At 37.7% G+C, this 22964-nt stretch overlaps 1 protein-coding gene across 1 annotated transcript in view; it reads right to left on the bottom strand.

Annotated features, from left to right (window-relative positions):
- Positions 1 to 22964, bottom strand: part of TRIO (trio Rho guanine nucleotide exchange factor) — a 255331-nt gene that overhangs the window by 176008 nt on the left and 56359 nt on the right. The window lies entirely within an intron of this gene.

A 22964-nucleotide genomic window follows, 5' to 3' on the forward strand; every position in this document is an offset into this window, starting at 1 on the left:
TTGTCAAAGAAAAAGTTTTTAGGAAATTTGAAAACCTGGATACATTGAGTATACTTTACAACATCACAACATGAAATACAGTCATTTTAAAGGTGCACATTAAAGATATATAAGTAGTCCTCACTTTACCAACTGACAGTTCAGCAAAAGTTTCAAGTTATGACAGTACTGCAAAAGGAGATTTATGATCTGTCTTTGAAGTTGTGGCCCTCACCGTATCCCCTTGGTCATATGATTGAGATTTGGCTGCTTGGCAACTGGTGTGTGTTTACAATAGTCACAACCCCTCACAGTCACATGATTGCCATTTGCTACCTTCACAGCCAGCTTCTGACAAGCAAAGTCAAGGGGGGAATCTGGCAAGAAGTCACAAGTTATGGTGACATGACATTGTGATTAACAACCATGGATGATTCCCTTAACAGCTGCAATCAGAACGGACATCGTAAATTGATGCAGTCATGTGATGTTTCGCTTTATGACCACATTGCTTAGTGACAGAGTTGCCAATCCTAATTGCAGCCAGTAAGTGAAGACTACCTGTATACATATTCTAAAAATCAGTGGCAACCATTTGAAACAAGAGACAGTTTCTCTAAGGCATCCAGAATTCTGGGAACCTCTGCAAGGTATTTATTTTGGGATTCCAATCCTCTTCAGGGCATTCACTACATAATCCCCAATTTGCCTCTTTATGTCCATCAGTAATTTTTCAAAAATCTTTCGAGTAGATTAAGGAATGACCAGATACAGGGGTGGGCAAGAAATTATCAGTACTAAAATATCATGGATTTCAAAGCACTGTACCTAAACTGATCGGTGTTAGACAAAGTTAGCTGAGATTCAGCCCTACTGCAATCAGTGATAGAAGACAATAATGGACAATAATGGTGCATGACACCATTTGCTAAACAAGTGAAACAAAATGTACAGAGAGGTACATCAACATATTCTTGTCAATCAGTTCTTCCAAGCATTTTGTGGCATCTGTAAAGCCAACAATTTCTCTTTTTAAAGATAAACGTAAAGGCTTCCCCAGTCCAGTTATGTCCAAGCCTAGGGAGTAGTGATCATCTCCATTTTTTAGCCAAGAGAGCCAGCTGAGGGAGCCAGGGTTGTCCGAATACACGTCCATGGTTATATGGCCAGCATGATTATATGCTGAGGCGCATGGAGTGCTGTTATTGTCTCACTGAAGTGGTACCTATTTATCTACTTGCATTTGCATGCTTTTGAACTGCTAGGTTGCCAGGAGCTGGAGCAGGTAACGAGAGCTCACCCCATTGCGTAGTGCTCAGGTCTCGAATCTGGGCTATCAGTTTTCCAGATGACAAGCTCAGCATCTTTACCTGCTAAGATTTTCCCCATGTTTAGGGGAGACAAATAAGAAAAACTAGCAGCAGCCTGAATCAAAGTTGGAACTATCTCACATGGGGTGAGGTAAGACTGAGCCTTCTACATGCCTGCAGGAAATAAACATGTAATAGAGTCTGGCTAGCAAAAATATTTAACTTCTCCTCCTGGTTCTATATCCAGAGCCTGAAAAAGAATGCTAGCCAAATTCCACCCCCCAATGCAATTCATTTTGCAGCATCATGGTTAAAGTGAATAAATGAAAACAACATTATGAGCTCACACTGTAGTTAAGGACTCCTCCCTTCACCTCCATTTAAATTATGATCCAGAGTTAGACTTCAAGAAGAATTACCCTTTAATGTTATGGTTTGCAAGCATCTGTTCATTTCAGTAGCTTATTGTGTTCATTTAAGTACCAGAAGCCTCTTTTGCAATGGATACTTTCATGAAACCCCTCACCGGAAGAATTTTTAAGTGTTTTTTAAAAGCTCCAGTAATCAAAGAGATCTTTTAACATTTTTAGAAAGGAAACATGACACCCTTAACACACAGTTCCACTGAGAAAAAACATGTTCTTAATTATTAAATGAGCTTCCTATGTTTGAATCAATTAAAGCTTTAGTTGATAGGTCATAAACTGATTAAAGCTTGCAATTTTAGTAATAATGAAAATAGTATTCTATAACTGTAGTAAGTGTGCCAAAAGCAGAGTAATGAAAAGTATTCATGGAATGTTAGGATAGGAAATGTTAAGAACATCTCACAAAACTGATAGTTATCATTGTGTATAACCTCAATGGAACAGACCCCAAAAACCACCAATCAAAGCTTTAGAGACAACTAAATTACACAAGTGTAATAATGAGTCAAATGATGGAGATTCTGGATAACTCAGAAACAAAGGTGTTTGATTTTGGGACTGGGCAGTAGCATAAATTGCTACAGACCAACCAATTCATTTAATAATATTAGTGTGTATTACATGAACATGGCCTAGAATTTACGTTCATTTACCTCATTCATAATCATTTTGTTGGGAATGTTCACAAAACCTTAAAATTAAAATGTTTTGTTCCGCATTGCTTGGAAACTTTCTAATCAAAACCTTTTTAAAGTTTCATCTTCAACAGGACAAAACTCAAAACTATTCAAATATTTCATGTTCCAAAGAAACAAACTTGAAAGATTCCAAATATTCTGTCTCCCCCACCCACCTTTTCTCCCCCTTGGGATCATAAATGTATGTTGTTAGTAATCAGTGCTATCTACCATTCAATATCCTAAAAAAAATGGCAACTGGAATGCCATACCTAAGGTGTTTTAAACATTCTCATATCCAACAACAGATGCAACAATTATGCACTAATTTGCAACCTGGCCTGCTGGCACAAACACCTTATCAAGCACCAAATCACAGATAGTTGTTTTCTTCAACATAGCCCATGAACAGCTTAACAGTAGCCAAGACTTGTTCCTAATATATAGAAGGAATACTGTTTTCTATTTGGCATTCTGTCTATGAAGCTCAAAAGGAAAGTAGCACTTTCCAATGCAGGCATTACCTCTCTGAAAAAGAAGTGACCAACACAATTTTACAAGAACTGGATTCCAATTTACCCAGGCAGAGATTTTTAAAAGGGACGTTGGTCCTACCTGATACGCACCTTCTCGTTGAGTGGAGACAGGAAAAACCTTTCTTACGTTGAAAACCTTTCTTTATCTCTGAACACATGGTAAGTCTAGTCTCTTCCATCCCCAGTGACTGTCCTTTCTTCAAATTAGTTCCAGCCAAAGAGAGAAGGGATATAATCTCTACCTTCTATTTTACTGGCTAATTGTCAGTCTTCCTAGGTAGACCAGACAGGAAATATAACCAGATGAGCTAATAGTACTTTATTGCAAGGCTGCATTAATAGAACCTTGCAAGTCTGATAGTACTCATCTCCTGCAGTCTGTTTGTAAAACTGAGGAGTTAGGGTGATTCCTTTTTAATTTTCTTTCTCTGACCTATTATGCAGCTGTGGACAATGGCCTCTGTTACCTGATCATTTCCTAGGCAGCAACGTTCTCCCCATTTCCAAGGTCATTCCCACAGGCCATTACACTAATGTACTCACTCACCAAGTTTCCATGGCTGGAATAACTCTTACTAAAATTAAGCCTTTTGAAGACTGTCTGAACCCTCAAAACAGTAAAACAAAACTTTGTTTTATCCTGAGTTTGGGATAAAAATCCAAGAATAGCTGCAATTCCAAGCCCAGAATATTCCCCTACCTGCTACTTTCACTACTCCAAATTCAAATAGATCAATTGCTCTGGCACCTGCCATTATTTGGCAAAAGTGTAATGCATTTTCTATAAATCTGATTTTGAAAAGTAGTAGTTTTATCTAGGAATATCCCTTCTCAGATTTATAGTACTTTACAAACTCTTATTTATACCGCAGAGTTTATAATGAAATTGGCACAAATTTTTCTTCTGTTGGACATTAATGTGTTTCTATAATATGATAGAAAGATCATGACAGCTAAGCAAAGTAAACCTAGAATAGGAACTGTAGATTTGAAAGTTGAAAAATCACCTACATCAGTGATTCCCAAACCTTTTCCTTTATTACCCCAACTCATTTTATCAGAAAGTTTTATTGAATTTCAAGGACTGTCAATAAGTTTCTTCCTTCAGCACCATCATAAATTCAAATGAATGGTTGTAATTTGAGAATTATATTATAAAAACAACATCTTGGAATTTGCTGACATTTCACCAAATTACTACTAATCATTTCATTGATTTTGGTCTTAATAGGAAAACTTTGGGAAATGTTCAAATATATTTTAGTATACGTGGCAATATTTAAGTCAATGTCCCTGTCATGATGGGTAATGGCTTGGTGTTATTACTCAAAGAAAAAAATACTATTACCCAATTTGGAGTAAATTACAAAGGTTTGAAAAGCACTGATCTAGGCAAACTAGTTTCTTAATACTTACCTTTTTAGAATTAAGAATCAAGCTCAAAATGGGGAAGTCTTTTACTAAAGCTTTCATTTAACATCATTTTTTGGTATATGTATGTGTAATGTGCATGTATAATGTTTATGTGTAATATGTATGTATGTATGTATGTATGTATGTATGTATGGACGTATGTATGCCTATGAGTTAGTCTTGACTCTGGGCAACTGCCTGGCAATTTTCTTGGCAACATTTTTGGTTGGCTCTTGCCTTCTACCTAGGGCTGAGAAAGAGTGACTGGCCCAAAGTCACCCAGCTAGCTTCATCCACAACTAGAACTCATGGTTTTCTGGTTTCTAGCCTAGAGTCTTAACCACTACACCAAACTCGCTCTCAGTGTCATATTTAGCAGTTCAGAACTAAGTAGTAATGTCCTGTATTTAATTAGGTCTTTTGCCACTAGAATTGAACCCACTATTACAATCATGTATACTTATTACTGCACCCATTCATAAGCCCAGACAGAACTTCCAGAGCAACTTCGGAGTGAACACAGAGAATTAATAACAGAGAACCCTGTGATTTAGCATAATCATGGATAAGATCAGTACAGTTTAATGTAAACAAAGGAATAGGCAAGCATTCTCAAGGTAGATTAATGGGTAGCAAATATTTTATGTGAATAAAGCAGTAAAAAAAAATCTGTATTTTTTTCTCTCCTGATTAGAACATTAACCACAATATTACCTGAATCCTCTCACCATTCTAAATTTAAGATCCTTTTTCAGCTAATTATTTGAGCCAATCAAGCAACTTTTCAATGAGGTTATACATAAAAAAGAACCTGCTTTATTTCTGTTCTTCAATTAAAATATTCAGCAATTGGGGAATTGCTTAACAAAATCTGAGAATTTCCCTTTTTAATAGCAAAGTTAATGAGGTACACACATGAACCAAAACAAAATAGGAGTCCTTTGTGAAAAAACGGATACTTTCTATTACATGTGTCACGATAATCAAATGGATTTCAACAAAAAACCAACCTTTTAACATGTTCATAATTCAAGCTCACTTCTGAGGCTGCCCTAGATTTAACCCCAGAATTTCAATCTAGTTCAGCTATTAATTTTTTTTAAAAAAATAATCTTTTGCATCTTATTGTGGATTAATTCTTCAGAAATAAAGAAAGGAGGTGCCTATTTCCTCTTAAGAATATTCATATATCTAGTTTATTCAGAGTTTTTCTTTTTGGGAGGTAACAAAATGAGAACATTTATATTTCAGATATGAACTGTGAGGATTTCAAAAATCACTGCATATATGCACCGAGCTATAATGCTGTATATCTGCATCAATCTCTACTTACACACACTTCAAGCAGGCATTCTCAGCACCACACATTAATAGAGATGATGTCATCTTTTCAAAATCAGAGCAGTCTGCAGCTCCTGCTACTGTTGTTTCTTCCACTGCAGTGCCTGCAGTATTCAGAGGATTTGCAAAAGACAAGGCAGCTCAGAAAATAAATAAATAGAAACTGAACTGGGGAGCTCAGGAAGAGAGGTGACTTATTGAAATCCTGCTTGGACAGATTTTAAAAAGAAAGGGAAGAAGTATTTTTTGAGTCTCTGCATTCTGTGAATTTATCACTCGCAAGAATTTATGTTATGTGATTGAACAAAGCAGCTTTGATACTTTTGGCAAGTCTAATTGACCTGTTCAACAAGATTTTCATAGAATAATGGATGTCCTCAGAGAAACAAGTACTTGGGTCAAATCTGAATAATTTCCATTGCTCTTTTAGCTTGTATCATTTCATTTCCTCTTTCTAAGAAACCACAAATGTAGTTAAGATATAAGCCACCAAATGATCAGAATTGTAAACCAAAATAGAGCTTTCTCACAATGTAACCAAGAATAATGGAAGTGAAATGATTTGATTTGATTTGATTATAGCTGGTGGTTTGGTTTCTTTTATTTCCTTTTCTAGTGTTTATTTTTTTATAATATATTGTATAGAATCAATAAAGCTTGATCACAACCTATGCACCTTTAAAATGTCTTAATTAGATATTTTCTATATATTTAATAATCTTAGCATCACTGGATATTTACCGTAGCTACCAATGATTTCAGTACAATAACAGATGTGTTTCTATTTCTATTTTGTGGCTAGATTTATTTCTAGACAGGACTATATAAGTATTGTATGTTTTGTGCATATTTTTAAAGAAATGCATCAGACTGAAGCAGCACAATAAAATTACTTTTTTTTAAACTTCAAGGTAATGAATAACAAACCTTTTGTTAAACTGAAAAAAAGGAATATACTGTGATCTAATCAAGATTAGTGCCTTGTGATAAACCTGAGGGAAAATCTCATGCATGTAATTTTAAAGATCAGTTTCGTGTCTCTCTGTTTTACAAAATGGTACAGTTTATTTTCCCTCTTTTGGCGCACAGATGCATGCACACAACCACACACACACACACACACACTACAAAACATGCAATGGTTTTCTTGAAATTTACGAGATTTAGCTACATTTTGAATTTTTATTCCTAAAATATTATGTCACGTGATATCAAATCTTCACTGCAAACACAAAAGGTACAAATGCCATTAAAATGTCAGAATTCTAAATTGTACATTCTGCAAAATTTCTGGAAAATGATCCAAGGAGTTATTTAAGCAAGTAGTCACAGCACAGCACAACTTCAGGTACTTGATCTACATAATATGCTACGCCAGAAGTGTGTAATTCATAGCCCACTTGCTTTCCCATGAGCTCCAAAGGCAGAAATCATCAACATTTCAGATTCCCTGGATTTTAAAAAGATATGAAGTGTCTTAACCGTGTCTAAGGTTTCAACCACTATTCCTCCCCTTATTTTGAGTATGCCAGTTAAAAGTATATGATTAATTGTTCCGTTCTTGCTGAATATATACTGAACTTGCAATGAATATCAGTTTACAGTGATGTAGCACAAAAACACACATTGAAATTCAGAGCATGTTACATCAGGCAGTGCTATTTGTGAAGCAAATTGTACTGAGTATAACATAACATTCAACATGATACCTACGAGGTCCTAAAATGATTACATATGCCTTATTCCCCCAGCATGTACTAATATCCTGTGCAAATCCCACCAATCAATAAATTTAATATACTTATAGCTTAACAATAAACAAATCTAAATATCAAATTTTATTAAATGGTTAGCAGAAAAAAAAATCTAGTTTGCTAACTAAAAGGAATATAAAAATAAACCATTGTTGTATTAGTTATTAGGGCCTCTACATTTTCTTATCCCTTTCCTATTATTGACCTTGTACAATTGCTTAATTTGTTTTATCTTTGCAATCATCTAGCAGTTTGTTTTAAAATTCAGTTAGTTACAATAACACTTTCTAAATTCCAACCTAATTCTGCTGCACTTTGACTTACCTCTTTTCTCCTGTTACAAAATTTAATTTAATTTAATAGCCAAACAAACTGGAATTATATAGGAAATGCTTAGGAAGAAAAGAAGAAAAGGAATCACTGCACATCAATTTCACTGCAAATGTGACTCCTAATGTAGTTCAAGAAAAACCAAACCTCTTATTCAGAATCCTTACAGCACAAGCTACGTGCAATCTGTTAGCTAACCCTTTTGCTTCCTTGGTCTGGCACACTTCCTCCAGTTTGTCTACATCTGTATAGGAAACACTTAAGCCTCTTTTTATAAATCAGAAATATGCTGCACAACAACAGCACAAAGTTATAAGCTACTCTGCAACTCAGGAGGCAACAGTATTACCATAGATAATAGAAATGCACAGGCTTTGCAAAGATACAGGTAGTCCTCAATCAAGCCCAAAATTTCTGTTGTTAAGTGACTTTTGCCCCATATTTGTTAAGTGAATCACTGCAATTGCTAAATTAGTCAAATTAATCTTGCTTCCCCATTGATTTTACTTGTCAGAAGGTCGCAAAAGAGGATCACATGACTACAGGACACTGCAACCGTCATAAATATGTCAATTGAAAGGCATCTGGATTTTGATCACGTGACCATGGGGATGGTGCAAAGGTTGTAAGTGTGAAAAACGGTCATAAGTCCTTTGTTCAGTGTTGTTGTATCTTTGAATGTTCACTAAACGAACTGTTGCAAGTCAAGGACTACCTGTACTCTGCTTGAAGTACTAAAATAGAGAAGATCTCATCTCCGTACCATTCATGCTCTTGTTTGTATTTTTTATCTGATACTTACTAAATATTCATGTACAGTACTTATATTTATGTTTATACTAGCTGGATCCCCGTGCTTTGCTACGAAACTATGTGATCGGGCTTGATAAATTGATACTTACAGCTTGAATCCTCCCCATCCTCTCCCCTTCTCTCTCAGCCTTGCCCCACAGAAACATCTCCTCTCCTATCCCCTTCTCTCCCTCAGGCTTTCTAGCCCCTTCTCTCCATGAGGCTTGCCCCACAGAAGCCTGTCCTATGCTATCCCATTCTCTCCAGAGTTATTTTCAAGTTGGGAGGGGGAGTAGAACGTCTAACTAATTAGCATCAGAGTGTGTTATAATAATATAGGAAATATTAATGCTGTGATGGTCATTTTGAAAAATCCTTGTTTAGTGAGCACCTAGAAGCCAAGAGGAACATACGTGGCAAAGTTCAAGTTTGTAGGCTTTACGGTTCTGGAGATTTCGTGATTAATGTGTGAGTGGTTTCCGCTTTTATATATATAGATTGTACTATAAACCGACCAGAGTTGCTTTGGATATGGGCAACACATTAAACAAACAAACAAACAAACAAAAACAAACAAACAAACAAACAAACAAACAAACAAACAAACAAGAACAATATATAGAAAAGGGCCCTTGATGGCCTCAAAGGTTCTACCCAATCCTTCCCTTTCACATCATAACATTCAGTTTGGCATGGTAGAAACTGTGGGAGCATAACCAACAAGTAAGAAGCTCTGCTTCTTACATATGGTCAAATAACTTGCTTGAGGATGGCGCTTCAGCTGTGGAATTTCTTCCTGTAACTGTCCTTGGAATTTCTTCTTGTAACTATGTTAGAATTCATGAGAAGTTAAAAAATAAGTCTTTGGGCTACAGTTTCTTGGGAGCTGCTTTTTCCTTCCCCATTAAGGTTTTCATGATCCTGCAGTTGTTATACTAATTTATTGGTTTATTGTTTTGAGTTGCTTTGAGATGTGTGTAGATATATATAATCAACATTTGAATGTCCGGTTAGTTGTGGCAAATGGTGTGTGTCAAATGCCATATGCTACATTTTAATAAACTATAAAGCATTTTGAAATTATGTTTCTTTGCAAAGATCCCTCTGGGATACTGACCCTAGAATAAAATCTTTAAATCTAATTTCAAGATACAATTTGGGTTTGGCTGTTTTTGATACTGGTGTTAAGATAGAAAGACAAGTGCAAGCAAGGACTACATGCCTCTTATTTTTCCAGGACCTCTCTTCTGACATTAAAGAAAAGTACCACAAGGATCTGCAATAGATACAAAAGATCCACCAAACAGTGGATTAAGTCATCCTGGGGATTATACTTTTCAACACATCTCAGCAGATGAGAATTTATTTCTCTAAATTTGGCAACAAATCTTAACTACTGCAAACCTGGATATAAGCAAATACAGTAAATACATAGTAGTAGTAGTAGTAGTAGTAGTAGTAGTAGTAGTAGTAGTAGTACTTAAGAGTTTCAACACCGGAAATAAAATGAAGAGCACCTATATTACAGTTCAACCCTAGTTCAACATGAAGTATCAGCAAAAACATTCATCTGATCTGTAGTGGCTCATAATTATCAGAGGACAATTAGAGATAACAACGAATATGCCCAATTCTCTAAAACCATAAGCTTCTTAAGAAACGCGAAGTTGACATTAATCCTATGTATACTTAAAAAACTAACCACAAACATTGTGATATTTCATATGCCATTAATAAACGTCTAAGAGCAAACTAAACAATGGTATTAAGTGACTCCATGAAGGAAAGCTAGGGGAAAATTGACAAGAACAATTCTTGGGGATCCTGCCAAATCTTCAATTTCCTGTACTGTTTGGAAAAAACAATGCCTTGGTTTTATTTGAATTCATTGAGTAGTTTGAACAGTTTGACAATAATTCATTAAATATGAAGAGCATAAACCCTATGCCTAGAATTCCTGTTTAGTTAATCCCTTTTTAGCTACTAGCATGAAGTAAGATTTAACTAGTTCCTATTAGTATTTTCTCTTTTTAAGTTTTATTAGATTTTTGTTTTTAAATATACATCAATATAAATACATGAATAGTGTGGCCTCTGGGTATAATTCATTTTGATACAAATAGCAGTAATAATAATATTTGTTACATTAATCAAATATATAATCCTAGTATTAATATACATATTTGTTTTGGAGTAGCTATTCAATATTTCAATGTTCCATTTTAATGCCAATGATATTAAGCATACATAATAATACCATCTTTCAACCTCTAATCTTTCCATCTAGTTATTACTTATATTCTATTATATAAAATTTTTATCTGCTAATATTCCCCCTATTTCTTTTTTCTACCTCTATTTTAGTTTCTAGTCAGGCCACCATTACTAATCCTAGTGTTAATACACATGTTTATATCAAGACATAGTCCTTCATTATTTGGTTATTCAAAGTCTCAGTATGCCATTCTAGTACCAATCATTTTATTATTTAATCATACCTAATAGTACCATCTTTCAACCTCCAATCTTTCCATCTAACTATTGCTTTATATAAAGGTGTGTATTCTTATTTCTACCTCTATTCTGGTTTTTAATCAGGCTATTATTATATTAGAAAAAGAAAAAGATTCCTTTCTATCCATCATCTCTTGCCCGTTTTAATACTTCAATTCTTATTCGTTTTTTAGCTTGCCTCCCTTACTCATTTCTTGGATCTTTGTCTCTATCAGCATCTGTGTCTTTACCATTCAGTCTGAATATTTCTCCCATCTCTATCCTCTTAAGCTGCCAGGTCTCCAGAGTGTCCATTCACACCCCTATTTCCCTTTCAAAAGTATCTTCCAGATTATCCAATTCCATTTTTAAATCTCTTAAGGTACTTTTCCCTTGGTTTATTTCATCAGTCATTATTATCTTTATCGTCTTCTCCTCATCTTCTTGCTTTAATTGCTGGTTTGTCTGTTCTATCTTTTCCTCCATTCTTTCTGCTGTCTCCTCTCTTTCCTGGACTCTTTGATCTTCATTCATTATCAGTTGTAGGATATTCTCTATTTTCCCATTTATGCCTTGCAATAGATTCTTTATCTTTCTATGATTTATTGTCATAGTGTCCCTAATGCTTTGAAACAACAACACCATTTCTTTTGAAATCTCACACATTTCCTCCTGGTGCAGCATCCTGTCTTATTTTAGTAAGTCCCGCTCTTACTCAATAGTCCAAAAACAATATATTCAAATCCAATGTTGCTCCTCAGAAAGTTCAATAATCATAGTTCTTTACATCTCAGGATTATTAATCAGTTCCATTTAAATAGTCCAGGCAGCTTTCCACAAATCAAAAGTCACTTTACTTAAAAGTCTTCTTTATTCTCACAATAAGAGTCTCCAGTAGTCATAAAGTTATAGAACAATAAGTATTTTCTCTTCTGATTGTTCCTTCACTCTTGAAGTTCCACAAATAAGGTCCAAGGAGTCTCTGCCAGCCAAATCTGAATTATTTTTTTTTTCCCGGAAATCAAAACCTAACCAGGAGGCAAGCATGAGAAATAGATTCAGCAACACCAATTTTCAAGAACAACAGCTCCCCCAGCACCTGGATGAAACGACGTATCTGGATCCGTTCCAGTCGGGCTTCAGGCCCGGGTACAGCACGGAAACAGCATTGGTCGCGTTGGTTGATGATCTCTGGAGGGCTCGGGACAGGGGGTGCTCCTCTGTCCTGGTCCTGTTAGATCTCTCAGCGGCTTTTGATACCATTGACCATGGTATCATGCTGCACCGGTTGGAAGAGTTGGGGGTGGGAGGCACTGTGTTGCGGTGGTTCTCCTCCTTTCTCTCTGACCGGTCGCAGTCTGTGTTGACAGGGGGACAGAGGTCGACCCCGAGGCCCCTCATATGTGGGGTGCCGCAAGGGTCGGTCCTCTCGCCTCTCCTGTTCAACATTTATGTGAAGCCGCTGGGCGAGATCATCCGTGGTTTCGGGGTGGAGTACCATCAGTACGCTGACGACACCCAGCTGTACATCTCCACCCCAGATCACCCCAACGATGCCCTTGAAGTGATGTCCCGGTGCCTGGAGGCCGTACGGATCTGGATGGGGAGGAACAGGCTCAGGCTCAACCCATCCAAGACTGAGTGGCTGTGGTTTCCGACGTCCCGATATAGTCAGTTGACGCCATCACTGACTATTGGGGGCGAATCATTGGCCCCCACGGAGAGGGCTCGCAACTTGGGCGTCCTCCTGGATTCACGGCTGTCTTTAGAAGAGCACTTGACGGCCGTGACCGGGAGGATTTTTCATCAGGTTCGCCTGATTCGCCAGTTGCGTCCCTTTCTGGATCGGGACTCTTTACGCACGGTCACTCATGCCCTTGTCACCTCCCGCCTGGACTATTGCAACGCTCTCTACATGGGGCTCCCCTTGAGGAGCACCCGGAGGCTCCAACTGGCGCAGAGTGCGGCCGCGCGGGTGGTAATGGGAGCGACATGGCGTTCCCATGTAACACCTCTCCTGCGCGAGCTGCACTGGCTCCCGGTGGTCTTCCGGGTGCGCTTCAAGGTTTTGGTTACCACCTTTAAAGCGCTCCATGGCTTAGGACCCGGGTACTTGCGGGACCGCCTACTACCACCAATAGCCTCCCACCGGCCGGTACGCTCCCATAGAGAGGGGCTCCTCCGGGTGCCGTCAGCCAAACAATGCCGACTGGCGGCCCCCAGGGGGAGAGCCTTCTCTGTGGGGGCACCTACTATCTGGAACGAGCTCCCCCCAGAGATACGGAGGATCCCGGATCTGCGCACCTTCCGCCGCGCCTTAAAGACCTTACTATTTCACCAGGCCGGCCTGGCCTAATTTTCCCCCTCTTTTATAAAAGATTTTTAAATTTTAAATATCTTTTAGTATTTATATATTCAATTTTAAATTGGTTTTAAAAGTTTGGGGTTTTTAAATTTGTCGGGGCCAAAATTATTTAATTTGATTTTATTCTATTTTTTAAATTTTGTATTGTATGTGTTTTTATTGTCTGGCTGTGCACCGCCCTGAGTCCTTCGGGAGTAGGGCGGTATAGAAATCTAATAAATAATAATAATAATAATAATAATATAGTCCCCACATATTTACTAGGACACTTACAGAAAATCGTGGGTGTATTCAGAAAGGCTAAATCATCAGATTGGCAGAAAACAGTCTGAAGAATTAAAGGAAAGAAAAAGAAGAGGTTTGCCTTCTGTACTACTGTATTAAATAACATCTGAAGGTTATGTTCTGCCTATATTGGGAGCATTTACATTGTTGATGCAGTATGCATTTACCTATACTGTAGGTGTAGCGTCAACCTTCTTTCGCTGAAATAGATACCATGTTTTGTGAAATTAGATACATAAGTTAGCATTTGGGTTTCAACGTTGTCCTGGAGTTCATACTTACATATGTAACCAGCCTCTGAGCCTCATCTGTTTGGCTTTTATGAAATGAGTGTTTCCTGCTTGACCATTCCTGCCATTTTGTGAATGGGCATTCCTCTCTTTCCCAAAGATTGCTGCAGCGTAGCCTTACCCAACATAGTGTTGTGTATATGTGTTAAACAAACTACCCACCCTTCGTAAGTAAGTATAAATTATAGCCTATGGTGAAATAAAAGTCTACTGATTGCAAGGGGGCACAAGGATTGATCTAATCAATAAGGACAAAATATATATATAATTTGGGATTAAACAAAATCTGACAGGCAAGGCAAGATGACCCGGCCAAATCTTATTTCCAGTTGACATAGAAGTTATAAGGAAAACATTTTAGTTGGAAACAACTGAAATTTCTATGCATCAGGAAGGATGCCAACATAAACACAGCCATTAGACTCAACAGATTAAAGATGTGAATCTGAAGAATTCCTTTGAAGGTAATATTGTTGATAACTGTATAAAGATTCCCTCCATGTTATTGGTGGATAGTATTTCATATTGAGTTGAAAGAATTTTTGATGGATCCTCAGGGAGATAAACCAATCTCCCTGCGCTTAATAGTGCTACTGAAGTCATCTTTCCTTTCTCTCCGAGTCTTGTCCTCTTGACCCACTACATTTAAGGTCTAAAAATCTGAAGGTAAGCATTGATTATTGATTTACTCAGTTTGTGTTAAAATTACACATGTCACAAATTTCATTTCATTCCTAATTTCTTGGCCTAAAGTTTAACCACGACCAGTATGAAACCTTCTTGCAAGATGCTTGACTGAGTGGCAAGGCTTATATAATGAATTACATTGCAAGACTGTAGTTTCATACATTCATTCTTCTATAAGGCAAATATTATAATTTGCACAACCTAAAGATATTCCCTCAAAACAATTTCAAATACAGACTTATTGACCACTTGGTTTCTTAAAAACTGTAACTGCTAAGAATCTGTCATACATATAAAAGGGAAAAAACAGAACTAAACAGTACTATCTGAGTGAATAATGTTGCTGTTATCTCAGTGCGTTCAATTCAACCTGAGAGTTATTTCACCTTGATATACATTCCAATTCTTAAACAAACAAATTAGAACACTGTTATAAGTACAAACAACTCATAACACTTAGAAATGATCCTAATTTATCTGAAAATAAGGATAAATGATTTTCCTTTCTGCAGAATCTGACTAGGAAGATTCTGTAACTATAGTACATAAAATAGCAGTAAGAATAGCACTTAGACTTATATACCAGTCCACAGTGCTTTACAGGACTTTCTGAGTGGTTTACAGAGTCAGCATATTGCCCCCAACAATCTGGGTCCTCGTTTTACCGATCTCTGAAGGATGGAAGGCTGAATCAACCTCAAGCACTGTCAGGATCAAACTCCTGGCTGGGGGCAGAATTAGCCTGCAATACTGCATTATAACTACCACACCATCAGGGTTCCTATACCAAACAATCAAATTTCTAAATAACACACACATTATAAATTGCATGTCATTTAAATATTGCTGCATGAATAATTACAGTGTACTCAAAAGAGCCTGTCTGAACTTTCCAACATGATCACACATTTCCAAATGTACTTTTACACCCTTGGAATTCTGGATTCAGCTTTGAAGTGGTATGGCACTGACTATTTCAAACCTATTTTTTAATTATAAGGACTAGCTGAATTATGAGGACTTAATTATGAGGACTAACAGCTCTAAAGTTGAGAATGTTTACCCGTGCATTTAGTTATTCTTCTTTTTCTTAATTTTGTTTTGCAAAAGGCACATTTGGGGTTATTAATCTGTCTGTAAACATAGCTACATTCCATGTTTATCTAAAACCAAGTTGGAAAGAGGGAAATTTAACCAAGGGAATGTGCCACGTCATGGTACCAAAAGCTAGTTCCAAGGTCCCCCATAATACAAGGAAAGCTACCTTTTCATTGACATTTGCCAGAACTGTGTAAAAACAAACAAACACCAATATGCCTAAACCACCTTGTTTCTATGCATTAAATCCTAACAATCATTTATCATTGAAAATTTTACTCTAGGTGCCCACCTGTTAATTATCAGCTTTGTGGTTTTCCTCTTATACCTACTTAAGGTGCTTGTGGTTTTGCCTCCCTGCTTTCTTCTCATCCTCAGCCTAACTCCCTGTAGCCTTTGAAACTCCCCCATATATGGCATTTGTTTGAAAAGAAAACAAAATATGTTTCGTGGGTTTTTTTGTGTGTGTAAAAATCAAGGATTTCCTATTATCAACCTGCAGTAAACCCAGATATGAAACCTTTTTGAAGACCATAAAAATGAGCTGCACACAAAGGGGGTGGGTAGTGTGGGGGAACTCTACACCCTTCTTTAATGTAGGCAAGTGGTTGCCATTAGCAACCCATATTCCCTCCCCCCTCGCTTTAGCGCAACGGATAAAAGCAGCCTCCAATCCCCAAGCCGATGTCCCAAAGACTCCACATTGACAGTAGCACATTGTATGTAAAGACAAGCGCAGACCTTTTTCCCTTGTAAACAGGTACACTACCAAGACAATTCAGCACGGGGGCGAAGGGGGATGCAAAAGACATTGTAAACTCCTCCCCCCCAATTTTACAGTAGCCTTGAAATCCCTCCTGGATAATGAACCAGTGTAACCCAATGCATCAGTATAAAATGCAGCAACAGGAATCTCTATAAGTCAGCAGCCCTTGCAGCAGAATGGATTACATCATCCTTTTGCAGAGCTGAGACAGTGAATACGCTTAAATCGAGGAGCCAGCCAGATGGAACTGCCTTCCCACTGCTCCTGCAGTTACCACCTGCCTCCCACCTTTGGGGTCTGAACATGACGCAAAATTAAAAAAAGACCTGTCTTGTCAAAGCTTCTTCCTACATCATCTCCCTTCTATTATGGTCTGCAGATGTCAAAATAACCCGGCACATATTTTCCCCCCCCACCCCGTTCCAAACAAAGCATCTGATGAAGCTTGCTTTTACTGTACCACAAGACGATTAACAGATGGTATCCCCACATTAAACCCCGCAAGGTTGAAACTCTATTTTTCCCCCCTCAAACGAACAGATGGGGGAGAATATTGGGATGGTAGGGGATACAAGTCGTTCGCGCTTTTCTCTCTCTCTCTATTCGTCATAAAATCTTCTTTACTTAAGAGGGAAGCAGCTGCCCTGTATTAAGGATTACGGTTCCCAGATATGCTGCAAGAACGTTGGTGATAACTTCCCTTGCGAGCCCATTCATCCTGCTCTCTTCACTCATATTATGCTTTGTCTACTAAAGTGACATTCTGTCCACTAATGAATACCAGTGACATAAGCGATAAAGAGCAAATGCACATTTTCAAGCACTCACACTGTCAATGAATTCAATCTGCAGTAGGTAGCACACTGTTCTGGGAACACACACACCTGTCAATACAAACATCTAAAGCTTACCTGTGATCCCACGGCTCTTAATAGGACTGGATAGTCTGTGTTAGTTTTCCAGCATTCACTTCTGCTCTGCAAAAAGCCACTGAAGGAATTTTTTTCTGCTTGCATTTTTAAATGTCCTCGAGTGAATGCGTTTGCATTTCTCCAGTCCTAGTCTCTCATGACTGGAGGAATTTTAAGAACTGCTCAACACTTCTGAACCACTGTTTTACTCAAACTTTGTAACTTTCCCTAGGTTTATGTATCAGAGACTGTATTCATCTTAATCTTATGGAAAATTGCATATTTTCTAGGATGCCATCAGGAGCCAACTATGAAAATACTATCCTTTGAAAAAGTAAATACATTCTTTGTTAATTTTTTTTTATGTAAGCAAACTCAATATTTTATCTTCATTCGAACAGTTTAGAAAAATAAAGGTGATGCAAATGAACAAAAAAAAATCTGAAAATTTGACTTTGCAAGACGACATATGCTATTTCCTTCTGTGGATAAAGTAAGTACACCTTGGCTCTAGTTCCTGATATTGACTCCTTTGGTAGAAACAACTTCAAGTATATGTTTCTTACAAATATCTCTCAGTCTCTGACATCAATTGGGAGGATTGTTTTCATCTGTGCAACATTTGAGGGTTACTTGCATGCACAGACCTTTTCAAATCTGGATGGAATTTATAACTTTGACTTGGCCATTTCAGAATCCTCCATTTTTCCCCAGCCATTCCTTGGTGGATATACTAGAATGTTGAGGTTTGTTGTTATGTTGCAAGTCTACTTTGGGTTAAACTTCAATCTGCTGACAGATGGGCTCATATTATCTTCAAACAACCCCTGCTACAATGAAGAATTGGTAATAGATTTTATGATGGTGCGTTGCCCAGGTTTGGATGCAGCAAAGCGACTTCAAACAACAATATTTCCAACACCACCACATTTTACAACTGGTATTGGGTTCTTCTGATGAAATGCTGTCAAACATGACTTCTGGTACTGTGGCTAAATAATTCCATCTTTGTCTCTTCTATTCAGAGCACATTGTTCCAGAAATCCTGGTCTTTGCCTAGATATTTGTGAATAAACTTCAGCCCTGCAATGATGTTGTTTCTGGACAGCAAAAGTTTCCTTCATGCACACTGACATCAATTGTTACATGACCTCCATGTAGCTCATATGATGACATTCTGGAATTGTTAGCTATTTCTTTCAGCATCCTATGTTCTGCACTCAGGCTGAACTTGCTGAGAAAGCCTGTGGCCTGGGCAAGTTGACAGTTGTTTGAAATCCTCCACTTGTCAATGATCTTCCAGACAGTGGAATGATTGATGTCCCTTTGTTTAGCAATCTTTTAAAATCCCTTCCCAGACTCTTAGGCATATAGGAGAGCTCTTTCAATCTCGGCATGGTGATACCACCCACTTCAACAACAAAGGGCAAATGAAACTAAGTGTCTGAGATTTAAACAAGACAAGTTCCTCCCACATCCTCTCAAACAATGTTTGAGCCTGATTTGATGCATTTGATTCTAATTTTAAATATTTGAGGTAGTGATAAATGTAGCGGTAATCTTACTTTTTCCACATGGGAAATCTGCATTTATATTTAAATTATACAATGGAGTACAAAGTATAAACAGTACATTATATTTGTTATATTACATCTTCTTTATCTATCAATATTGTTGAAATGAAGACCAAATGCCTTTATGTTGAAATATGTTTAAAAAGTTTTTTTAAAAAATCAACAGGACATACTTTTTCAAATGATTGCATATGCTCCCTTTTTGAAACACTCATCAGCAAGAAAAGCCCAGTTGACAAAAATTAAGTAAGTAAAAATTAAAATTTGGACTTGCTGAGGGACCTCATTCTAATATTCTAAAAGATTCTGAAGTTTTTTTCACCGATTATGAATCTCCCACATTATCTGCTAGGTCATCTAGATCAGTAATCCATGTGATACAGTGGTGTGACTTAGAAAAGAAAGAGGGGGGAAAAATCCTGTGTCCTGGATGTTGCTTGTTGCTCTTATCTGGCAGGAGTATCTTTTTATTTCTCCTTTAGGAGAAATCCAGAGCCATTCATCTGCTACACAGGAACTTGGAGACGTTTTCCTTCTCATTAACTGCTGATGTGTTGAATTCCTCAGGGGCACAACATCACCCTGGTACTTCTAATCACTCGGCCAAGGATCATCAGTTTCAGAACACTGCTATAGTGCAGAAACATACTTTCAAAAGCTTCCCTTTAAGGCAACAGTCTTCTCTCTAATCACCCCAATCTTTTAAAATGATGGATAACCATGGTTGGGAGCCTAATAGAAATACAGGTAGTCCTCGACTTACAATAGTTCATTCAGTTTTTCACACTTATAACTGTTGCAACATCCCCATGGTCGTGTGATCGAAATTCAGATGCTTGGCAACTGGTTCATAGTTATGTTGGTTGCAATGTTCCAGGGTCATGTGATCACTTTTGGCGGCCTTCTGACAAGCAAAGCAATGGGGAAGCCAGATTCACTTAACAACTAGGTTACTAATTTAACAGTTGCAATGATTCGCTTAACAACTGTGGCAGGAAAAGCTGTAAAATGGGGCAAAACTCATTTAACAAACATTTATTAACAAATGCTGAGCAATATAAATTTTGGGCTCAATTATGGTCGTAAATCGAGGACTACCTATATACAGAAAATTTCAAAATGCTTTCAGATAGGGGCATACTGCCCCAATCTGACACTAACATGGAAGCAAATAAATCTTTCAGGGACCTAGTTCACACATTCAACTGATTCAAGGGTATTTAAACATATTTTCTTGAACAATAGCTGGCCTTACCCACTGTGTAAAGCCAAAGCCAGTCAAACTATATTTGGGTTTTAAATGCACACTGAGTGAAAACCCAATGTGAGATCATGGATTTAGTTAGATTGGGTAATTTTGCCTACAAGCAGGACTTTGCAAAGAAGCTTTGTGCAAGGAAACTCTGATCTCTAGGGGGAAAATAACTAAGGTTCAGGACAGCAACTGTTCATCACAGTTGCAGATGGTAACTTGAGAAAGAATACTTTTCTGTGTTCATAAAGTCAATGGTTGCATTCAGACTACACAATAAATGTGTACTCATAAAGACTTTTGTTGTATCACAAATAAGTAGATGGCTGGTACTAATTATTTGGTTATTCTTGCTTGGCTTCCCTCGCTAAAAGAAGTGATTTCAGTACCCAGATGGGCTACTTATTCTGAAATTGAAACACCTCTCTCTATTCCTCTCCAGTTAGAAAGTAAAGTTAGAAGAACAGATAAAACCATACACCAAGCTCTATCATGCTATATCGAAAATGTAATTTCTTCACTTCTTTCTTTTCTACTTTTACTTGTTCAAGGGGGAAGAAAAAAAAACAGTTGCACTTAATTCAAGATGCTCCCAACGATCATTTTCCCCCCAATTCTTACGGGAGGTTTTTTGAAACTAGATTATAGGAACAACAACATGCACATTCTAGTTGGAGTGTTTTACATGCTGCCTGCATCCCACGGATGGGGCTTTGCACAGCCCAATGCTGGGTATGCTGCAGCTCAGTGCTAGTCCATGGACCGGGGATTGGGGACCTCGGTATTAGACCACATACACACACCAGTTATGACTCCATCCCTCAATATGTTTTGCTAGTCCAGCCACAATGTTTTTCAATCCCCATTATCAGTTAGGATGCTAGCCAGCAGCCCCATATCATATATTCATATACACGCTAAATCAGCATACCTAGTTATTTTCACAAATCAGCATAGTAAAGCTTAAAAGCATTCACTAGTTTTATCAACATCAGATCATCACCGAGAAGCAGCTGTAAGTTCATTTCAAAGGGCAGAAAATCTGCTTTTTCCAAAGTAGTTTTTCTACAGATAGCCCTCAACTTAGGGCCACAATTGAGCTCAACATTTCTGTATTTAAGTGAGACATTTGTTAAGTGAGTTTTGCTCTATTTTATGACCTTTCTTGCCTCTGTTGTTAAGTGAATCACTGCAGTTGATAAATTAGTAACTTGGTTGTTAAGTGAATGGAAAAACGGTCATGTCATTTTTTTTCAGTGCTGTTGTAACTTTGAATAGTCATTAAATGAACCGTTGTAACTCGAGGACTACCTGTATTTGTGCTACTTCAGAGAGTGTTACTTATTGTAATGGTTTGTTGCATATGATACACCGGATGAAATCATGACCTGCATTCTATCAGCTAGGCATTTCTTATAGTCCGGAGCGTCTTATAGTCCAAAAAATAGGGTACTTAACAGCTACTCACAACAATTGAGTTTTTTGTTCCTTTGTTCACTTTTGCAGAATTTGGTAAAGCAATCTATTTGAGTAATGATTTGCTACAAGATTTGTTCAGTAGGACAGGGCAACAGTTATTTGGAAGGAACTCCTCCTTTCTAGCTTTCTGAGTCTGCTCTGATAGTTGTAACTAGGGTTGCATAATGGAACTGAAAGAAATCACCATATCCTTCTTTATTGCAAACTAACAATTCTGAATTTATTCTATCAAATGATATTTTAGCTGTATTGATATATCTTTGTTACCCCATGTAAACTGTAATAGAATCTTACTAGATGGGGGAAGTTACATTTGGGGAAAATACCTTTTTAAAACATACACACACAGGCACAATTTAAGTTTAATATACACAAGATGGCTTTATGAGCAGTCAAATTACACAACACACAGTTTATGTTCCTAAAGTGACCAATTTTTTGTAGATTAGTATATTTTATCTTTCCAAATTATCTAGTTCCTTCCAAAAATTAAAAAAAAAATCTTTCTGAAAAAGCACAACAACAAAGAAGTAATCAACACACATTTAACTTTAATGAATGTTTATTCATTCTTGGAGATATAGCATTATGATGTAAGCCTGGAAGCGCCAATTGTCCTCATTGCTCATGTCCCTGGAATAGCATTCAATGGGAAGGCAAGCATACGACTCCCATCTCTCTCTTCACACCACAATCAAGTTTTGTTTGTAAACAATCATGCTGAGGAGTACTAGTGGACTAGCAAGTCTTTTATAGTACAAAACAGGAATGTGACATGAAAGCAGGTGGCCCTTAAGAATTTTACAGCAGTAGCTGCACAAGACCTCCATCTGATCTCACTTTTCAAACAATATTTACAGACCTCATAATACTTACAGCCTCATCCTGTGGCTCCCGAGGATGTGGACAGGGTTCTGAGTAGGATTAATGCCACCACATGTTTATTGGACCCGTGTCCCTCCTGGTTGGTACTAGCCTCCCGGGAGGTTACACAAGGCTGGCTCCAGGGGATTATAAGTGCTTCTCTGAGTGAGGGTGCCTTTCCTGCTGCCTTGAAAGAGGTGGTGGTGAGGCCCCTCCTCAAGAAGCCTTCCCTGGACCTGGCTGAATTAGCCAACTACCGTCCGGTCTCCAACCTTCGTTTTGTGGCAAAGGTTGTTGAGAGTGTGGTGGCACGACAACTGCCCAGGCACCTGGATGAAGC

This window comes from Pituophis catenifer, unplaced genomic scaffold, assembly GCF_029215685.1.
Source record: "Pituophis catenifer annectens isolate HBS135680 unplaced genomic scaffold, rPitCat1.0.hap2 SCAF_3, whole genome shotgun sequence".
NCBI lineage: Eukaryota > Metazoa > Chordata > Lepidosauria > Squamata > Colubridae > Pituophis > Pituophis catenifer.